The following is an 18,775-nucleotide window of genomic DNA, read 5'->3' as shown; positions in this document are numbered from 1 at the left end:
TCAAATAGATCATCGAAATGACCAAAAACGAGAGTTATTTAGGACGTCGAAGAGAAGAGTATTTATTTTCAAAGTTCGTTGAAAAGAAGAATATGTAAGAAGGACTATAGCAAAGCTTCGAAACATTTTCGAGATCATCGCGCGATAAATTCGAGAAGGAAGGTCTAACAATCAAAGCCTAGTTCCGAGCAGCAATGCGAGGAGACATTTCCTGGCGACCATGTCCAGAGATCAACTTCCGGGATACTAGGTAGTATCTTGCATACAAAGGCGTGGTCGCGTGTAGTGAAAAGCTACGCGAGTGTTGGCGAGAATACACAGTTGAAGAGACCCCGAGTTGGCTTTAAATTCGCTTTGCAAGTTGATGCTGCGATCCAAAAATCTCGGCCAATTTCACCCAAGAATTTTTAGTTGAACATCGTGAGTCGCAGAAATGAAACATAGAAACACAGAAAACTACCGCATCAATATCGTTTGTTAGAAACGAAACATCGAACAAAGGGGAAGTTTTATCCGTATCAAGTTTCTGCCGAAATTCTTCTTTTCTCTTACCTTTTTCTAGAGTATAATTCTCACTTCTTCACAAATTTCCGCGTATGTGTTCGGCCGCTCGAGGAACTCTGTTCTTTTAAATTTCAATGTTACGCGAGCAATCCAATTAATCAAGATAAGAACGTTTTGCACGTATTAAAAAAGGAGCCCCGAAGACAGAGTAAAGATCTGAAATACGAGGTCCGCAAAGCGTTTGGCAGAAGTCCAAATTCCACGATGGATTCACGGTCATGCCTATCGCCTAAATCTTTCTCTCGAAACGGAGCTCCTAGTAATCACCGATTTCCCCTACGCACGGAATATTCAATTTTAATGGGCGCGCGACTTTAAGCAGCGCCGATCGCCGAGCAACTAACTCTTACTGTTTCGTTTATTGCAACGAGTTTAGTTTCGTTTCAAAAGGATCAACTCCGAGCCAAAGAAGCGAAAACTTCTCTAATTTAATGTCCAACGTTCCATTTTGCTATAAGATGCACAATTCTTTGGGCAAAGTAAGTTTTAGATCTTAGACGACTGAAACGATGATTTGATTTGAATTTCACTGTAAACAAAACTTTGGCAAATGATTATTCATCGTATTCAAGTGATTTGGTAATTTTCTGCAATCGTATTTTAACGAGTACATAAGCGAGTCTAACGAATACAATACATCTTCTGTAGTATTAGGTTGTCCGAAAAGTTTCTTCCGTTTCATAAGGTGATAATAGATGAACAACAATTTCTGTTTTATATTATTTTATTGAATTAGGTATGATCCATTTCGTTCTATTTCTATTATTATGTTCGTGCATAATTCAATAAACTAATATAAAACAAAAAACATTGTGCGTCTATTATTTCCTTATAAAACGAAAGAAAAATTTCGGGCAACTTAATATATTAAAAATCATTGAAATTGAGGAATTTGTCCTTCGGGATGAAATGCTCAATTTTGCGTCATCTAAATTACGTGTTTCTTAATTTAAGCTTCATTTTTGAAGCTGAATTTCTACTGATGCAGGTCCGCATCATTAAAAATTTAAATTAACTTCCCTTTCTCTACCCCTAAACATTAGTCTGCTTTCTTTAAGTTAAAATCGCTGCCTCGTGAAAGTCCGTGGAACGAAGCTAATCGGATTGCCGTTCAATTTTGGCTTATGCGTTTCCGCAATATTCCTCGATCCGTTTACGGGGTTGTGAAAATTCTCGATCGTTCGACGGCATTAGTACGACTCGAAGAACGCGCATCTTCGCAAGAAAAAGGATATCTTTTTCTTGAGAATTGAAACAAATTTCCTTCCTTGGTAAACGATGTAGCAAAGATGTGAAAAATATACTTTGTAAAATGATATTAGAAGATTATCCAGAGCGTTCTAGCTGCAACATCATCTCGAAATCATATATATGTTAAAAGCGTCGTAATCGAGTTTGGATCGATGTTCAGCATCGAGATAGATCGTCAAGTAACATCGCGATTTACATAATTCCCGACGTTCGATAATCATAATTGCGCATTCGTGCTTCATATTTAATATCTATCTTATGTTTTCGTTTTGAACCACTCTGGGAAATAAGGAAATAAGGAACAACACAGACAACCTTGTTCTCCCATATAGTTAAGAAAAATTTTGAACGAATTATTCCAACTGAAAACAAGGAAAGAAAACTGAATCTTTTGAAACTGAAGTTTTCAAAATAAAGGAATTATTGAAAATAGAAAATTACTGTGTAAAAACTGAAAGGAATTACAATCGTTCGTACTAGAAATCATTCATTCGTTATCGCTTTATCATTTCACAATTATTTCCCTTTTATCGTTGATAGGAATTCGTTCTTCCGAGTTTTTGATTCAGCTTGAGCAGCCTCGTTCTTACTAGTGAGGAGATTACAGTGAAGAAGTGACAGTAACGAATCAAAGAGTATCGCTCTTTGTATCCTGTAATCCCGAAAGTAAAGCGGGTCGATCCTTTGCTTAACGTTTTCCTGTCTGTCCCACTGCACTGCAAGGAAATCAGAAAAATAGAGAAGCACTTGGTTTTGCCGACGATTTATATTTTAAACATTTTCACCGATTTCTCGTATTACTTTTTCGTCTGGATTTTCAGACGTTTCCTTAATCACCATAACCTTTTTTTAACTAGAAGGTATTCCAAATAAACAAGAGCAAAGTTATTTTGAAAAATGTACGCAAAAAGGTCGGGAGTATTCGAGTTGAAGAAAAAGGGAAATTTTTACGCTCTTTCGAGTTAACCATTTGCAATTTTATTCCACTTCTCGCTTCGATTTCGCAAATCCAGTTGCTCTTTGAAGGTAACATAAAAACAAGCAGACAACAATTTCTCTAGTACAGGCTGTACAGCAAAATAGGACTGGAAACTAGATAGGAAAACAGAAAAGACCTCTGTCCGTAAAACAACTGGAACCGGTCGTGGGAGTTTCATTAACTTTTCTATACAACGAAATGAATAGAACGCAATATCGAGCCACAGTACGAGATACAATCGAGGCAACTCGACAATAATTTTCGTCAAGGCTCGAGATTTCCATGCTTTCTATCCAGCAAATCGAACGAATCCTTTGATGCAAACGAGTTTGACCGAGTTTGTAGGTGATATAGGTGGATACGGTCGAACCGAGCCCATACCTAAACCCAGGCAACTGTAATCGCGAAACACCACCGCGACATTAATGCAATCGATATCGAGTACATAGCTCGCTTACTGGACCGAATAGTCGCGGATTACGATGATCAATTTACCATTTAATCACAGAAGTTGATACAACGCCGCAGCGTGGCGCGACATCGCCTACTCGTTGCCCGATATTAGATAGTCTCATTATTTATCAGACGTCATTGATTTACCTGGAAACAGTTAACTAAACTGATTAACGATAATGTCGCAGGATAGGTATTGTGATTGTTCCTTTCACGGTGAGATATTCCAGTGCGCCATTTAATTTGTCGTTGAATGATTAAAGCCTTTTTGAGGTCGATTCTGTACTAATCCGATCGAGCTCGCATGACAGAATCGAATGTTATCCGACTTCGATTGCCGCTTTTGAGTTGTTCGGTTGTTATAAGTATATTCGATGTTCCATGAAGTTTAGTTTGTAATCGCAAATAGTGTCGAGTTTCAGCTTTATCTCGTCGATACAGGACAATTTGCGTTTTGTATTCCACATGTGGTATCACATATCGTGAAACTATGTACCAACTGGATTCGAAACCCGGTTTCGAACTTGCTAAGAAAAGAAGAGATCCGAGAGGACAAGTTACGAAGCATTATATTTTATTCTACTATTTCTGCATGTTTGTAGTTTACACGAGGCAATCTTTATCAGCAGGCAGACTAGACCGCTGCATTAAGCAGATTCGCAATTTTTCAGGAGCAGTCCGACGTGAAAAAAAGCCCCGCGGCCGGTATTATGCAAATGGGCAAAGTATAGGACAAGCCATTAAAACGGGGAATGACGAATGAGGCGGATAGTGGCACCTGTGCTGCGTCTTTTAGGATAATGACTGGTGTCCACTGCACAAATAGATAAAAACCACGTATTCCCGAAGGGAATAATCTCACGAACATGTTTGACACGCTCGACGCTTATGAACATTTAATTCAGTTATTAAAGTTATTGGCTTATTTATGACCTGGAGAAGGTAGCGAGGCAAACCTCGATACTGTGTATTCAATTTTAATTATATATTAGATCATTGATTAATATCAATATTTATTATCACTGTATTACGTCTTTTTTAAATTTGCATAATTGAGATTCGTTTCTTTTCTGTCGTATAACGTCCGTTTCAGGAAATTTTGGTTTAAGGATAATTTTACAGACCCTGCGTTAATCGTAAACGCTCATTATCATAATTTACTTTAATATTGCTCTATCGTATAATTCTTCGCGCAAAATTTATTCAGTTTTAGTCATTTACAGTCACGAATGCTCTATTTCAATAGTTTTAAATTTCATACTTTGTTAGAAACTGTGTTCCCTCCCGTTATTTGTACGATAAAGTGGTTTGAACTTTCACATCTATTGTGTGACAAGAGATGAGCACTTGGCTCTGTTTTGATTCGTCCAACTGGATCCCGTGTTATCTTTTGCCCTAGCGTTTTCGGAAGGACAATATTCGAACAACGTAGAATAATTTACGACATTAGATAACACGGCGAAATATCGTAATTTCTTTAAATAATTGTTTAATGCTTACGTTAACGGATCGTGTTGTTTTATTATTCGCTGCGAAAATGAAACAGTATTCTATCTTTCTACACGAACTCGCGAAAGTATTTGAAAGATCTATGTATAAAAGATGCCTACAAGTGTCCGAATACTTGTATATTTCATATTCTTAACTTAATGTCTAAATAAATTCCATATTATATTTTCATTATATTGGCATCTAACTATTATCATCAGAAAAACATGTTGTTGCTAACACCAGTCGTGGCTATCTAGGAAACTAAAGAAGCTTCGATTCGAAAGCATTGGATGCCATCTGCGACGGACGTCTCATCACCGGCATTACCAATAATTATCGATAATTCCCTGGTGACCCGGTGTAAGCACACACTTGACCATTCCAAGCGGACAAGGGGCGTCGTTTTGACACGGACGTTCGTACGTTCGTCGCGCTTGAACAGGACTGCAATAGATGCACCGACATCGAGTGCATGTCTGACCCAGCCGAGTACACCGACCGCCACTTCCTAAAGCGCTTACTTCGCACACAACGAATTTGATTTTGCCCTCCGCAATCCTGGCTCGATCGCGTTTCCTGTCCTGTGCAGCTTGTTTCCTTTTCATCCTGTACGCGGCCAGATCCACCGAGCCGGTCCAAGCGTCTGGGAATAACGATGAGCTTGCCTCGTTCCGGTTTCCCAGAAAAACCAACCAATAGATTTCATTGTTTTCACAAGAGAAAGGTATGCACTCGATGACGAAAAATAATGATGAAACTGGAAATCATCCGAATAGCCGTTCTGTAGCGAAAATTTCATGTAGCGAACACTTTGAAATTGGCCTTAGAACGATTTCGACATGGTTAACGAATTTCCATGGATTATTGCCTAACGCGCAAAAATGAGAAGTCACATGTACCTTTCAATTAATATTTGCCCCAGGAAATGGACAGAATCCATCTAACTTATCTCCATTGTACAAATCTACATAAATTAAATCCAAGTTCAATGTATGCAATATAGCTCAATGTTCGACGTTCGAGACAAAATACGAGCAAAGTAGTTTGCAGTTCAAACTTGGGACTTGGTCAATCCAACTCGAAACTGTCACTAAGAGTACGAGCGGTTCCTAATTTCAATAACACTTCCAGCATCAAGCTTTCAACTCCCGAGTCGAAATTAAGAGCATCTTGAAGTCGAGGACAGACCGGAAGTTAGCGACGTCTTACGCTCTATATGTTCGTTAACGGACTTTAATTAAAGTCCAACTGAGGTGTCCAGTCACTTGGCTGGCATTTTGATCGATGTAGCGCAGGATCACGCGCGATTTTCCCGCCCGAACAGCGGTCGTATCTGAATGGCTTGCTGTGCGAAACTCGAAGGTTCACCACGTCGCGATTCCAGCATTCCATTGTACTGGCAAAATTGGCCGTATTAAATCGGGCCCACTGACGCGTAAGAGTACTACGATTTATGGGACGCGCGATAATGCGGTGCAGGTGTTGCGAGAGGGATTACGTCGATATAAAGGGTACGATACGCTTTCGTTAAAACTTTTCTATTGCGATTCGATCCCTTGCACAAGTGCCAATAATTTTCGGCCTGTGTAACGCTCCATTAAAAGATAATGGATCATTTCTTTTGATCGTTTATACATATAGTGAAATTTGAAGTAGAATAATAAGAGTAATCGTCATTTACATAAATTTAATATTTTTTCAGAAAGTTGTATAAACTTTTATTGACTCTTGTCGAATAAATAAGATTTGAAAACAAAATTCCCGATTACTATACACCGTTGTATCGAGGGATTTAAATATAAAAAATAGCAACTCTCGACACTCTTCTGAAAAACCGCAAACGAACTTACTCGGCTCAATGCTTCAAGTTGAAATCAATATTAGTTATTATCGTACGCGATTCTCTTTCTTGAAATTCGCAAAGCCTCGACGAAAAGAGAAATCTGGCGAGAGGTAGGGGGCAAGCTAACAAGCTGTAAAGCGAATTTCATCAGTTTCGAAACGACTTCCTTGGTCTTCTGCGCCCTCCTATTTTGCGACAAACCCGCCGGTTTGCAGAAATGATCGCCGCGAAATAGCAGTCGCTTGTAAAGGGGTTAACAAGCGCAGCCACGTGACGAATAAGAGGAAAATTCTAAGCTTGGCGCAGTCGCGCGAACCCTGTTTTTCATCACGTCTATTGCAAACTACCTCTCTAAACGTGCCACCTCTTTATCATTGAGTCCACGATAAAAACGAAAACGCGATGCATTGTTCAACGTCTAAAGCGCTCACGCAATTTGTTTGCTGAAACGCGCAATTTCATCGCTAGACTTTCCGGGCTATTAAGAATTTTACATCGGTTCAAATTCGATTAGAGTTTGGGAAATCTTTCATAGATGTAACATTGTGTAAATGCCAATTGCAATTGAAAAACGGAAGTACTCAGCATTCTGCGTTTAGCTATTAAATCCAGCTTCCGGTTCCCAAACGTGGCGTAATTCTATATCAGCCGTTATTTATAATTTAGAAGAGGACGTAGTTCGTCATGTCGTTGGTTACCAATCTTAATTCGTTTAGTATTTAATTTTCTCGATTTTAGAACGTTGACGGAAACGATGGTAATTGAAAAATTCGCGGTAATTGAAAATCTTACTATAGTTCGGTCTTGCTAAAATTCGTTCTAAAATGCAACCCTCATATTTTCGAACCGTGACTGATCTCTGATTCCCCCTGGTGTACGGCGAAACAGTTGAATTGTGTTTGGCTTGTTTCTTCGCTTTTATGCAAATGCACCTCTGCTTCGGTGGCGCGGTGAACTATGCGACTCTGACACGATTTGGACGCGATTACTTTCAATGACGTTTGTCTCTTTCCTTCACCCATTTTCTTTCTCTCTTCGTTTTTCTCTCTGTGTGTCGTGAACGAGTTGCTTTATGGAGTGAAGAACGCTGTTGCCGCTTCGGCACTTTTTCCTTTGGAAAGATTAATCTTCTCCCTGCGACGTGTATAGGGTCGATGTGCGAATGTATCAGAAGAATAGTGGAAAAATCGAAGCTCTTGTTTAGAAATCAAAGGGCGTGGAACTGTTCATTGTGAGATGGGTGAATGGAGCTATTAAGCTGATAGCCTTAGCGTTTTATGTTATTCTATATTGGGATTTGTTAGGATTTCGGAAAATAATGGGAAAATTTGAGTATTCTTGGCAATAAAGGATGGCTAAATGTTAGAAATCGTTGGCAGATGTCAGATCGAATCAATTTTTGTAGAACTTTGTATTCAAATACGTTAACATGCCATGCCATAACGATCGAGTATCAGAATGGAATGTTTATAACTTTCCAGACAACTGCTTCTGTTCCAAAGATATCAATAATAAAAAATCTACAGGAACAAGGTTACAATATAATGATTGGCCGAAATACAAGAAAATTTTTTAAATAATCACGCACATTTTCTTCTTTTTCGTGTCTATTTACATTTTACAATAAACTAAATCCTAATAAACTACTTCGCTTCATAAACTAATTTCTAAAGTCATCATATTTTACCAAGCTCGTAAAAATATATTATCTCTTTGCAGTCATATTAGTTAAACTAAATACAACGTTTCCTTCAATTATACCACGACTAAAACTGCATAAAATATATTTTTCCGCTTTAAAAGATGGAGACGATCTAGAAGAATAGATGTACAAGTTATCATTTTGTATTGTAGTGCGATCTTCAATATTAAGGTTCTGTACCAGGTAAGGCAAAAGATTAAAAAGATGTTCGATAATTGAACGGAATTCGTTTGTACGTATCTCAGGTGAAACCTATCGTAGAAACCCGCTTCTTTGTCCTATTCTTGGAAACACCTTTCAGCCATCGATCACCGGAAGTCTCTTTGTACCGTGAAACAGAACACATCGAAAATTCGTGGACGCTGGGACACCGCTTTCCTCAGCCGAGCAATAATACGAATATGTCCTTGTCAACGGCATTCGCCTCGGAAGGGATTCTGGTCTTGCCAGTGACAATGCTTTATGGGGGTGTACAAAGGGCGGACAAACGTGACCTCGCTTTTCTTTGCTCGCAGGCAACGCTGTTGAATTCGTGATTATTGTTGTATCGCGACGTGAAATTCATAAACGCAGCGAAGCAACATTTTCCCGCGTTTTCGAGACCACTCGCAATGAAATACTCGTTTGTAATTTCGACATATCTTTTCATAATACTATATTACATTCAAGTTACAAGCACAAAGTAGAATACGTTTCATATAGGAACTATTCCCGAAAAGTTCTGCTAACGTGGATTTACATGTATTTAAAAATCGAGAGAAAGAATTCGAGGTATTTTCAATTTATTTCATATTGTAATTTAAAAAGAGGAAGCATTTTAAAACGTTCGATAGATCCTCGAAGTAGTATGAACATGTATAAGTAGGCGTTGTTTTGGCTAATTAGTATTCGTTGGTCTTCGTTATGTCCGGTTCAGATTGCAACATTACAAGGGTATAAGATGTTTTAATGGAAAGTATAATTAAATGAAGCGACCTATTATCTTTACCTTATTAACCATCGTCTCACCATCGTGTTTCATTTTCTTTGGCTCCCATTATTTCGGAACATAAATCAGCCTGATTTACGCCAAGTATCGTACGGCCACGCCAAATTAAGTTCCAAGCGGAATTTTTGCGAAAGTTTAACTTCGTTAGATCATCCAACGAACCAAAAATTATTCGGTATTTATGTTTCTATCTTAATATATATTATAATGATATAAAAAATACATTAGAATGTTACAAAAGAATAAATTGATATCGATTAACTTAAAAATTGATGTAATTCACGTCTAAACACATTAAAAATAGTAATTGGATCAAATATATCTGAATCTATCGTTCGACCTACATTATAATAAATTAGCAAATGAATACAGCTCCGCCTTAAAAATAATAACAGAAGCTTTATGTGCGAGCCCATCCTTTTAAGAGAAGCAAATGAACTCTATCTCCATATCAAAGTAGTTTCAGACTACTTTGTTCTAGTCCGGGTCAATTAACTCTCTATAAACGGAATGTTGTTTGATTATGAGGAAAATATTCCAATATTCATAGCGATCTCTTGAAATCTTGAGATCTTGAAATCTAGACATTAATAGTTTAAAAGAATGTTACACGAATAAATCACAAATACACAACAGGAAAGCAATAGCCTTATAGTCGACATTTATAAGAAAAAACAACGACAAACTACTATAAGCTTCTCAACATATTCGCCATCGATTTTTAATTTAAAAGTTGTCTAACTTTCGCCAAGAGTAAGTTTCGATTAATATTGCTAACGACGAAAAGGAAAATTATATGACGTTATGAAATTTTATTGGATAATTTTCACCGTTAAACAGCGACACAAGGCTGCAAACGAGAATTAAAGAATACAAAGGGGCAAGTAGTTTAAACGCTATTGGAAAAGTGCACACGAGTTTCCTCGCTTGTCTATCCTTGATAGAATTACTTCCTCGGAAACTTTCCGCCTGAAACTAGTTAGTTGAAATGTAATGCTCGCGACACTGCTTGTCCAAAGAGTATCCGAAGAACTCTCGTGGTCATGCTTTTATCCTACTTACTTTCGTAGAACTTGGGCCAGCCGCAATCAGAATTCATTGGTTTGTCAAGCAAGTTGTCCCACTCACCTGAAATACGAGAAAGAACTTTCTCTTAACGTGCTTACTCGATGTGTAATAATATAACATATATATTGTGTGCAAAATTAGGGCAAAAGATGCTGGAACATGATCGTTGTTTTTGATAAAATAAGAAAATATACAATTTAAAGTAAGAAATATAAATTTATCTTAAAGCGTGTATAAATATTGAGATATAAGTATTTCGTACGAATATTATTGAAGTTGAGAATTTTGCCTCATTTAATTCTATTCGATAAATTATTCATTATTTACCCTTATGGTATAATTAGTTTCACTAATGATCGTTAATTTATATTTCCTTTAACTACAAAAGTTGGGAAATTGCAAACGTAAAGTTGCACGTAATAATTTCTGCTCTAACTAAATATGTAATGCTAAATATGCAAACTAATTAATTTTTAATGCGCATCTTCATCAAACATGCATATTTCGATTCAAATTAATTCGATATTAAACACACCAATATATTAATAAACTACAACATAATTTTCGAAACTTGCGTTGAATATCCAATCTCCCCAATTCTCCTTAAACAATATTATTAGTATCATCATTACTAGTGATATCAACAGTATTTCGCAAAATCGATAAAAATTATATTTCCGAAACAAATTAAATTACAAAACATGTACAAGAATACAAAATAGATTGATGCCAAAATTTCCAAAACTTTAAGCAATTGTAATTTGAGACCTAAGTATTCCGATTCGATCAACGTGACTAACATGACTATAAGCGAGGATTCTCCCATCTCAAGATCACTTTTTGTTTATATCGATAAGATTTTCCCTTCCACAGATATCGTTTTAAACGAAACATAATTTTGGATAATTCACTGTCGTTGCCTTACGTGCACGCTCGGATCTCTCACTCTCTCGTATCTTGTTACTGATCTACGATAGGCTAAACATCTGCACGATGGTCAGTGATAGATGCTGATTCAAAGCTTTCTTACTACCACTACTGGCTGGTGTACGCATTACCAAGAAAAAATGTAGGTCACCGCATCTCCAGGAATTTCGACTGCTATTTGCCTCTCGCGTGTAGTTCAAACGTCCCATTTTGAAACCGCGTATTTTGGCAACCGATTGAGATATCCGCTTTGAATAAAGTATAATATTTCAAAGCAGCCGTTCTCCTATCCGTATTATGTGAACGTATTTATTGTATCGAGACGGTAGGATTGGTAAAAATATTGTGATCTTTCACCAACTCGTTAATTGATGATTATCGATCCAAGTGGCTTTTGTAGCGTCGAATAAAATACGCGAAACTAATCGATAAAAATGCAAGGGCTTACGGGATATATGAGCAAATTGCAATTAACGAGGATCACTGCAAGATCATACACTGATCGTTTGAATAGACATTCGTAAATCCGCTGACGTTCACAAACGTTCTCTGGTCGTTCTCGGTATCCGTTCACGGAGAGCAGACACGCCTAGGATACATGCACGTACGTGGACAAAATTTATGGGCGGTGTGCAGTAGCTAGCGAATATTATGCCTGCCTAATGGCTGCTGTAACGATGCCACGTATACGGTTAAAGGAAAGCGATCTGCCTAAATTCGCTTATTCGTGTAGCCAGGTCGAATGAGACGCGACCTATTTGTGAAAAATTACCGGCAAATCTTTCCGTTTTTCCATGTAGAGGCAGAGATCGTGCGTTGAAATTATGAAATTAAATAAATTAGTAGAATAATATTTGAGTATTTCGTATTTTGTAATTGATCTATTAAAACAGAGATAGGATAGAATGAATAAGTTGATAACTCATTTTATTATTGAAAGCGACTGGTAAGGTGCAATTCTATATTTAGAAAACCTGGTTAATCTTCGATTCGTATTAAGTACACCTACATATAACGAGATATATATCTACCCATGCGATGAAACAAATTAAAGCCTGAACTATGTGTGAGTTCGGTAGGTAGTTATGTAATTGCAATAACCGTGATCCGAAAATCATATCATGGAGATATTCTGGTCCAATCAGAAGATCCTGCCGCTTAGTTGTATTGTATTAATTCTGAAAGCCTATCATAGCAGGAACTATCGAGCCTAATGCCTACTCACGATAATTATACTCATGATCATGTGTACCCTCTATTCTCGTTTCCTCTCGCATACACATGTTTCTGCACGCTTATGTCTATGTTCCTCGATAACGTTGTTTCATCTCTCATACCGCCATCGTTGATAAACGATGTACGTTTCAGAACAACGAAACTCCCTGCTAATTTTATATTCGAAGTTTAAAAACGAAATTTTTTTTATTCTGGCAGGATATTAAATATTGGCTCCCAAATCCTTACGATTTTCCGTTCCTCGTCGCCTATTATTTTGTCCATGACACGGATAATCCAAAGGATAAGTTAACAGATACCCAGTCTCAGAGATCTAATCACTGAAAATTCATCGGGCATGTACAAGAAACGTATCGACGATCGTTTACAGCAATTTACGATTGTCGAGAGATTGGCTAATGTACACGGTCGCGATTGTCGTGTAGCTACGATGGATTTCGAAACTCGACCGTCGCGAAGAATACATGCAGCCATCGATTTCGCGTTAGCGGCGGCCAATTACAGCGCGTTTGCAAACGAACCGTGTACGTATCGATGCTCCATTGATTTTCCATTATCGAATACTGTGTAAAAAATGTCTGCGATCGGCGGCAGCGACCATGGAACAACGGCGATAACGAGCCCCATGGACAGATCGTGCTTCATACAGAATCAAGAATAAAAGTGCATAAAATTAAACCAGGAATAAAGCGTTTTATGCGAAACTGTTTTTTGTGATTATGTCGTTATGTGACTATCTTTTTGTTATTTTATTCGATACCTTGGAATTATGTTTCCATTGCAATAAAAGTTAGCGTCAATTTTAAAACATTATCCATTGCTAGCGAAAATTCCTTCTCTCCTTCAGTTTTTTGGAAATGTCAACAGATTACAACGCGGCAAAGACGTTTCTTCGTTTGCCTTTCCCGTTTATCTCGCGACATTTGCCACGTCCGCCCCAGCACTTGCAGAGACCGAATCGTGGTCGCTAAACAGTGGTGCGTCAGCTCGCAATTATCGTGTGTAACTCGCTGTTTCGCAAGCGAAACAGTAGAGTACCGCGTTGCTGTTTTTGTTATTAGCGGAAGGGCAACGAGACGGGCTTTGTGCGCACCAACAATAAGTACCAAGACAGCTTTGTTTTTTCAGTAGTCTTGTTTTCGATTAATCGCGCTTGCTATTTGGCCCACTGGGAAAGAATTATTTTACCGAGTTTGCTTTGTTCAAAAGTGGCAACGCGTTATTTTAGCGCGTGCAACAACCGTCTGTGCACGCTTTCGTGCATAGGTGAGCTTCTGTTCGGCGTCTGCTCGTTCCGTGTAAGCTCGCGATCGAGCGTGGCTGTTTCCCTGCGAGGTAAATACGTCTGTTTCGTATGTATGTCAAGTTTCGCGAGATTTTGGCTTTGTGGAGATTGGTTGCGAAGCATGGATCTTGTTTGCGTAAGACGAAAGTAGGCCATTTTTCTTTTTAAGGGAATTCGATGATTGAAATTGTATGTGATATTGGGTCGAATTCGAATTAAGTTACAATTTTATCGGCTCGCGTTACGAAGTTCGCTTCGTTATATTTCAATCAAATTATCAGATAAAAGCGATAAGACGTAGTTTTAGAACGGTGGCAAGACGATCGGTGATGTTCCGAGTTTGATTTGCGACAAAGTGCCTGGAGCATTTGTCGCTGAATCGAAAATAGCCTGAATAACAATTCAGGGTAATTACTCGAAGCTCATTTTCATAATTACGAAGCCGAGAGATACGGATGAAGGCCGGCGGCGTCGCGGCATCGCGGCGTCCTTTCCGCTCGAGATTATCACTGATTCAATATAAACGCGCACGTAATGATACGTCGCGCTTAGGAGAGATTCGTCTAGCTGTTTCCGAAATATTTGCTTCGAATAACGCCGCGCAGCCTTAACGTTGGTGAATTAATTAAACCGCGAGCTCGCGTGTAAAAGCGAGCGATGCGCACCACGCTCGCGCTGCTTTTAATTAAGCCGGGCCCGCCCACCACTCCGCGGTAAACGTAAATTTGAAAAATAACACGAAACGAAACTGCATTCGATTCTCGACAGCGTTTTTTGGAGCGTGCAATTTTCATTGAACTACGTGTAAATTTGTCCGTTTCATTTTCCTCTTACTTCTTTTGCTGAAAGTATTATATTTGACATAGGTATAAAGGAGGGGAGAAAATGGTCAAGATTTTCCAAGAAAAGAGATTTCATTCGACATGGATTGTGTGAATAACGTAAATCATTTTAAGATGTAGATTCGCGCGACTTTTTTCGTCCATTTAATCTCTCGAACGTGTATCAACTTGGCACTTAAAATTCGAAACATTCTTTATACGAGACGACTGTTTCGTAGTGATTTAGAAGTGAAGTAAGAACGCGACGATTCAAGTACAATGGCAGTATCAGCGAAAAAGGCTGGTGATAACGACGAAAGGATAGAGAAGAGACGCTAATTTAAATCAGTCGTTGGCTGGGTCGCAGCCGGAAATTGCCAGAGATGCGAAAGTCGCGTTGGCCATTACTCCCGCAATCGTAAAAGAACTGCCGCTGGTTGGACGGCCATGTTTACGGTGTCGGGATTCGAAGGACGTAAAAGCGTACACCGACGAAATTACACGGGACGGAACAGGACTGCGAAATGATAGCACACCGGGGCACGTTAATTTTGCCCCTTGAAATTCCACCTCCTTTCCTCTTCTCTTCTCTCTGAGAGGAAGTTTGACACAGAGACAGTTACGCGTTTCCTCCCAGTTTCTACCACTCGACGAGGTTACATTATGCAACAGCGTCTGTAATTGACTTCCCTTCCGGCGAAATTTCTTGCAAGATGTCGAGATTTACCGGTAAGACGTATTTTTTTGTTTTTAATTCGTGAATGATATTAATGGTTTAACGCGACAGATGTTATTGCGTTAATGGCCCTTGGTTTTGAGACAAAAAATAAAAAGATTTGACCATCAAATATCACGGACGATTTTAAATTCTGTAGAAAATGAAATTTTCGATCTGTTTTAAAGTTCTTGCCGTGAAATTCGTGAATTCTTAGATAAACATATACCTAGTTGATTAATTTATGCGTATTTTTTCATAGCTGAATATATATCTATCAGAAAACATAATGTGAGATTTCCTGACCGCATCAAAGAAGGAACGCAAGTCGTATAACGGAAGAAATGCTCAATTTCGTAGCACACGAAACAATATATCGTTGCAGAAGCCGAAAGGAAATAATAAGGTTCGTGGCAATACGAGGGTCGGCTCGAATCATTCGTCCCTTAACAGCTCGGATTTATTGTATCCTTTCTACACTGCGAAGAAACGAGAACGAGACGTCGGGGTGTGGAGGATCTGAAACGCGTAATGATGGCCAGGGTGCGTTAATGTGGGTCTACGATCGTAATAAAACTGCAAGGAGGGTGGTCCGCGTCCGTTGTCCATCGTGCACCCATTTCCTCCCTTCCAACGTCTCCCATTAGTTCCTCGAAATGGAATCCCGCGATAAAACGAAGAGAAGCGACGAGCGATGGCTTTGTAGCCACAAATATTGCAGATTGTAGATCATAGGCGTATCCACACATACAAACGGATTCATATATTTTTTTTTCTTTCTTTTTTCGCTGAAATGGAAGTGGATACTTGTACAATTTTCACTCTGTGTTGTTTCCTATTTTCAGATTTAATTGGTACACTGTAGGTGTAATCAATAATTAAAAAGTTTGCAGTCTATATCGTTAGTTTTGTTATCTTAATGAAACTACCTTTTAGCCGTATAATGGAGCTTGAAAAATTTGAAAAATATAAGTGCCTGTCCAATGTAATAAGAAATTTATCGAGAGAAAATAGTTCGTTCAAATATCCGTAATTTTATTTTCGTCGCAAAGTGAATTTCGAGAGAGTGGACGTTTCTGGCACTTAGGGCTACTTTACGAGGCCACTTGGCCCGAAAATTATCGCGACCAGTGTATGAACGGTTCGCCCTATTTGCTTTCAAAGCCATCGTGACTCGGTCATACAACAAATGTGTTTGTACAATGGCAATGGATGCACGGAAGGGTCATTAACGCTTGCACGTGTGCAACAACGCCTCGGAAGCATTCGTTGTGGTCGACTGCTACTGCCATCATCGATTATATTTGTACCGACATGTTCATAAACGGAGAACTGTGGCTATCTAACTGTGTGATTGCCCAGGCGAGATCCATTGGCGTATATGAACGTTTTTTTCATTGTGTCTATTGTATATTTCGATATCGATGCCGTTAGTCGATGTCTTTCAAATTTTTTTACATTAATGCAATAGTACTTACATTTTTTTTTAAATTTGTTAAATTTGCAAGATACAAATATTCGGAATGCCACTGAGAAACGACGAATAATATAAAGCTAGAATATTGTTCTTTTATTGCTTTAGTTTTCGATAATTAAGAGCATTCGTATAGAGAAAAATACAATTTTTGCAATGTTATCGAGAACCTACAGACAATAGAAAAGTAAAAACGATTCACTTCTGTCGTTTTCATTAAATATACGAGTTTAATTGTATTTGTTAAATTTGGCAAGTTATTTGGAATATTTGGAATGTTATCGATAAATTTGAAAAATAGTAAAAGAAATAGGGAGATTTCGCTTTTAGTGTAATGGTTTGGTTTAATTGAGTGAGTTCGATTGAATAAAAGTTATTGAAACGTCACATGAAAAAAACTTTTTGTTGATGCTGCAATCTCTGCTGTATGTGTTGCTAATTAATTATTAAAGTACGTATCAGATATCCTTTCGTTTCGTAACTTTCGCAAACGTAACTTGTAAAACCATAGATTATACATCAAGTGTGCGTTTTATATACATACATACGAGTACCTATTTGGTTTCTTTAATTCTTAGCTTAAAATCCGCCACGCGGAAAATCCAATTGTACTGCGCTAGAACATTTGCCAAAGTCGTCAGCGACGAGTAAATGTAGAGAAATCCGCGAGGGAAAAGTAAACCACGGTTTTCCGTTTACCCAAAAAACAATTAGCCCAAAAGAAACGGGGAAAAAGAATAATCGTGACAACTTCCAAAACAAGCTTCGGACCAGCGATCCACGAGAAGACCATTAAAGCGCAGCCATCGATAAAGGCCAAAAGAAAAAAAACACTCACATACTCGGACCAACCAACCGACAAATAAAAGAAACGAAAAAAAGATACGTCGGGTCGAGTTTACAATGTTGGTAGAGAGAAAGCCAAGGGAAAAGAACAAGATTTCCGATCGAAAATTTCCATTTCTCCCCACAATTTCTCTGACTTATTTATTTTAAATCTTCAACAGAATTCAACGGGAAAGGTATCGACGTCTAATAACCGTGAAACATCCATTTCGTTTCATTCCTTTTCTTTTTTTTTTTTTGTCGAAAACAGACATTTCGTTAGTTAGTCGATAAATCCATAAATACAAATAAGTTAATCAGATGAAATCAGCTATCTGATCTACCCTCTCTGAGCTCTTTCCATACCTTCTAATCGCATGATTTTGTGTTACATTTCCGCCCAGTCGATGGCTCTAAAACTTATCCAAGCTTCTGAAAGCATCGGTGACTTCAATATCTAGGCTTACTTAAATTTTATCGCAGTCTCGTTCCAGTTGATGCTTCGCGCGGTTATCCAGCCAGATCGCTTTGATTAGCGGCGCGCATTATTGGCGACGCGATACATTTAGGTAATAAAGTTCCAATATTCCGATGGTGAATGCCGCACGTTCATAAAGATCTCAAACGACACTGGACCGCGTCTCTCCCTGCGTCGCACGGCGTCGCACCGTTTAATGTTTCACAGCGGTCTTTCGCTCGTTATGGATTTTTCAGTTTGCCCCACGGCTCGCATTTGTTCATTCGCTGCGTTTACTCTTCCACGAATTTTGGTTTTTCTTTTGCTTTATCGACGATTTGCTTCCTCCTCTCTTCGCTCTTCTGACACGTGTGATATTAGCGTTCAAAACTACGTACATATTTGAATATTTTCTTTATTACTTTTGACAGAATATAATTTAACAATTTATAATAATCTGTATTTCCACAAATTCGTTGTCGATACATCTTTTCGCTTTATTATCGACACTGAATAAAGAATTTACTTTACTATCGGAAAATATCAAAATAACTCAAGAAATCACCGAAAGTCGCTGAAGAAAATATTTCTTCATGCTTTCAGCAGCGGAAGCCGGAACTTTACACGACGTTACCCAGACAAACTCGGGAAACTCGAAACCCGAGGGAGCAGAAATTCCGTGTTCAACGTTCAACC

The 18,775-nt window shown here is 38.4% G+C and overlaps 1 protein-coding gene across 4 annotated transcripts in view; it reads right to left on the bottom strand.

Moving 5' to 3' along the window:
* Positions 1-18,775, bottom strand: part of LOC126872810 (furin-like protease 1) — a 230,889-nt gene that overhangs the window by 67,800 nt on the left and 144,314 nt on the right. The gene's annotated exons all lie outside the window — the stretch shown is intronic.

This window comes from Bombus huntii, chromosome 14, assembly GCF_024542735.1.
Source record: "Bombus huntii isolate Logan2020A chromosome 14, iyBomHunt1.1, whole genome shotgun sequence".
In the NCBI taxonomy this organism is placed as follows: Eukaryota; Metazoa; Arthropoda; class Insecta; order Hymenoptera; family Apidae; genus Bombus; species Bombus huntii.
This window is presented reverse-complemented; position numbering and strand designations above follow the sequence as displayed.